Below are 4,950 nucleotides of genomic sequence, written 5' to 3' on the forward strand. Positions count from 1 at the left end.
TCTTAAGCAGTGTTGTCGTTTTTTGGGCTTGTCCTGCCGAAATTGGTTGGCATCATCTTGTATCATGTTGTGGTTGTAGTATTTTTCGTCATGGCAATGGAAAAGGTTTTTTCTTAACAGCGGTCGTCCCTCGGCAGGCAATGGCAAACCTCCGAGTGTATTTCTGCCATGAAAAACAGCTTCTCATAAAAATACAATCGCCGTTCGGAGTCGGCATAAAACTGTAGGTCCCTCCGCTTTGTGTGACAACATCAAGGCGCACGCCACAAGTCGGAGGAGAAGCTCGGCCAAACACTAACATTTGTGTAAGCGCCAATCTATTATTATTATTAATGGACGACAGCTGTGGCTGAGTGGTTCGATACTTGGTCCGGGCAAATCTAAATTAGAAAAAAGTTTCTCTAAGACCGGCCGCCCCTCGGCAGGCAATGGCAAACCGCCAGGTATATTTGCCGTTCGGAGGCGGCGCACACCTCAATTTGGAAGAGAAGCTCGGCCAAATACTTAGCTAAAAAGAAAGCTCCAAATATTATTATTATATCAATGGGCTTACATAGAAAGTAAATGTGACCTTTGATCCCGTTTCTTCAATAAATCTGTATTTTTCTGTATCCTATCTTCCAGAGGAAACTATAGTTTTCTTTATATGTTGTGCCTGTTAAATCACCTAAGGTGTTCAGACAGACGTTAGAAATCGGAACAAGGTAATTATAGCTTATTTTGAAATTTTTTCAGATACATCTTTGCATATTGATGTAGTTATGTGTAATGTATGTACTATTTCGGATTTCGGAGTAGCTCATTCAGTGTTCGAAATACTGAATACGGAGGAAAGATCAGGGTGATTACTCTGTAATGCGATGCGAAAACAAGTGATTCGCATTCGCGCCGACACATCGTCAGTAATACACAGGGTTGATTGCCTATCGCATCGCATTACAGAGTAGCACCCCTGAAATATTTTAGCAAAATATCGCACTCACGCTTATGCTCATAAAACCGAAGTGTTTTTTTACTTTTGTAGCATTCAAGGTATAAGGCGAGAATTAGTTCAGCTCAATAAAAAAATTCCAAACAACCTCACTCTGTAACTGTCAAAATGTGCAAATATGTACAAACATACAAATCGTGTGATCCCTGCTTTAGGTGTGATTTTTTTACATACAGCGTAAACAAACGGCAATGTTAATCAGTCAGCGATTTCGTAGATTAAGCGAGCCACGAGGTTGTGGATTCGAATCCCATGTCCAGCCAAATTTGTTTAAAGTTTGTTTAGCTCCTTGAATAACTACTTTTGTTTATTTAATGTAATTATAGTTTTTTGGTCTTTTTTATAAAATTTATTTGAACAAATTAAATTAAGGAAGGGGATGGGACGCACCTATGCCAGTGGTGCACAGCGTCGACTGAGCTACCAATTCCAGCGCAACATTTTTGTCTTAGTATGTGTACACTAGCGAATTCGCAAACTATTTCGCTGCTAACGTCGCAACAGTTCGTTAGCTGCGCACACACGACCTGTATGTGAAAGCCAAGTAGCTCCCGGAGACTCACTGACTTATACGCATGTATTCAAGTTTGCAAACGGCTGGCCAGCTTTTTCCAAATTTTTTTGAATCCCCCTCTTCCTATGGTGAATAAGGGTCATCATCTTTGAAGCGCACTCACCCATCATTTGTTCGGCAATTTAAAAGATTGGCAATCAAGTGATACATATATGACAGCATGAACTGCGACTAAGTCGAGACTCACCAGTGCCTCGGTGAAAATGTTATTTGAAAAATCCCGATATATCTTTGAAAAGCCTTGTCTGTTGAATTAACCTTCGTTGAGGCTTGTTGACTGATATTTGGCTCTGTAGATTTCTCGCTTTACCATACATGTATCCAGGGCTTATATTCAATACGACCTATCTGCAGTTTTTACACAAATGGGGTTCCTATATAAAAATCTATCTTAGACTTAACTATCATCGATGATGTTAATGCCAACATTGTATATGGATGGTCAGAAGAATTAACTATTCAATTTCAAAATTAAAATTTAAACCAGTGATGACAGTTAGATAAGTCTCAGAAGGATTTTAACATCAGAAAGTAGTTTTTGTATAAACTGCTCGATATTGTTGTGCATATGGGTCTAAAACGTTAAGACCAGTCACGATAAAAAATATTCAGCGGGGGAAGCTCTTTAAGGCTTTCGATAGATCTTATATGTATAAACGCATAAAGGGTAAAAACTTGCACTAATCATCACTGTTTAGGCCAATCGTTAACCATTTACTTACCATTATTGTATGACTGGAAAATATATATTTTTTCTTAATGAAATGAAAACTCTTATTTGACATTTAGACACAAAATTTAAATTTTTATGTATTTCATTTCTATTTTTCGTGTATCTTTTATCATTTTCGTTAATTTAGTTTCATTTTTTCGCTAACAGTTTTGCTTACAAATATGTAAATACATACATAAAGGGGAGGTACTTACTTATAACAAAAAAACAAAAAAAAAAAAAAAAAAAAAATTTAATAAAAAAAATTCAGCAATTAGGAAAAGCTTAACTCTATACTTATGTATTTATGTACAAAAAGTTTTTTACAATATTTAAAGTTAAATTATTTACGTATTGTTTATGGAAAGAGTTTTGGGCAATCGCAAGGGCATTAAATTATGACAAGAGAAGTATAGTTAACAGTAATAAATAACTTATAAACAGCTGTATTTGTGTGAATATGAATGTATCTACATAAAGAAGTGTCTACTATACATACATACACCCTTAATTAACTGCAATAATTTGGCTTCAACGCTAGTGCCTTCAAAGGCAACAAAAATATATATATATCGTGTTAAATATAAATATATGTATATATTTATGTATGTGTGCACAACGTACATTCGAGCCCTAACCGCCAAAATAACGTAAGCGAAATTTTTTCAAAATTTTCTTTTTGATGCAGAAATACATCTAGATGAAATTAAAAAAAAATATCACTTCCGTTATTTTAGCGATTAAGGCTCGATATAAAAGTATTTTTCACTCGATATTAAAACATTTTTGGAGTCATATGCTTGTATTAAATATTAAATATAACGTAATTATCAATGGCTTTTTTTTCATAATTTAATTTCATAGGCAAATTTTGGAGTAACGATAAAAATAGTTTTCTCAACTTTTCGTCAAATTCAACATTCTTTATGATACATATCTCTTATTCGTCAATCAACATTTTATATAAATTGTTTTCTTTGTGGTGTTTTGTATATATACACACATATATATATACACACAGGAAACTAACAGCAACTATACATACATATATTCAGCTATATTGATTACATCATATACATACATACATACTTATATATGTAAGTAAATAAGGAAAATGTTAATCTTTTCATTGCGCAAAATTTTTAGAGTTTTCCCATAAAAACTAATTGAAAACTTAACTGTTATTTAACGCTACATAAACACATACATATGTATGTATGAGTTAATTTTTGTGAATAAGTATATATACGAATATCTACAATCTTTATTTGCTTTGGGCAAAGTTCATTTCATTCGCTGCTCTGCAACTTATTTTCTTCTAAATAAATTTTTCTTTAATTATAAAAATATACATACATACACTAATGTTAGCTAAAAAGAATTTCCACATTTTTGTTTTACTAAGTACTACATACATACATACATAGATATAAATATTTAAATATCTCCTAATTGCATTAGTAAATATCATTGTGAAATACTAGACTGTTTTGCTATTAGATATTTTATAAAATTTATAGCACTTAAATTATATTTAGTTAAGAAATGTACAAAAAATGATTTTTATTTTCGCTGATCGTACAAATATAAAAAATTCTTTTTGGCTTTTAGTAAAAAAAAAAAAAGTTTTCATGAAAGCATATTTTTGTTCTGTCTCAGTTTGTGGCATAGATTGGCTAGTAGTGGTGCTTCGTTGGAAGAATTATGGGTACTTCTTTCAGATAAAGATATATGTGTATGTATACATATGTATTTTTAAGTTTCTTGACGGTTTTTTTTTTTAGCTAATGTTGTATATAAAATTTTACTGGTATTATTATAGGCGGATTTTCTACTTGAAACTGTATGGTTAAAAGAAAAAATTAATGTTAAAAAGAGTTCAAACATAATATTAATATCTAGTTCTGCGCGGGCTCAGCTACAAATTTTGAAGTTTATCATGGACACAATATTCAAAAAAACAAAATAAAAATTAATTCGAGCATAGAGAATTTTGGCTCTTAAAATAATTCAGTTCATTTCACCCACTTAAAATTTGGTAGTTAATTATTTTCCAGCGTTTCTCATTCTTAGGCAAAAATATTGAGGTTGTTCATACCGGCCTGGTTATCAGGTTATGTGGTTATATTTTTTATTCAGCTTAAAACAATAAAATACACTAAATAATAACCTGATAATCAAGCAAGTGTGAACAACCTCATTATTTTTAGAATCAAATCATATTTTTAATGCTTCCTTTAGATTAAAATTCCGGGCATTTTTCAATACATTAAATTTTTTTTCAATCTCTAAAATCTATGCAATTGCATTGTTGTTCGATTTTTGTATTAAGTGTTTCGCTAAGACACCGAAAGCCACATAGATACATACATACATACGTTGGACGAGAAACATACATACACACTAAAGTTACACATCTCCATCTACATTTAGTTGGATGCTATGATTTTGTTCACTGTATGTACAGTGGCGGTCAAAATTAGATGAATGGTGTTTCGTTTTTAATATTTACAATGTTTTCCAAGATACATTTTTTTAAATATATTTTTTTTTTTAATAAAAAATATGGTCCATTCTTTAACAAAAACCATATAAATCACACCTTAAAATTTTATATAGAATTTAGAAAAATTCCAAAATTTTGTAACTAAATTTCGAGTATTTTAACCAAAA

This window comes from Rhagoletis pomonella, unplaced genomic scaffold, assembly GCF_013731165.1.
Source record: "Rhagoletis pomonella isolate Grant_MI unplaced genomic scaffold, Rhpom_1.0 Rhpom_scaffold_00002, whole genome shotgun sequence".
NCBI lineage: Eukaryota > Metazoa > Arthropoda > Insecta > Diptera > Tephritidae > Rhagoletis > Rhagoletis pomonella.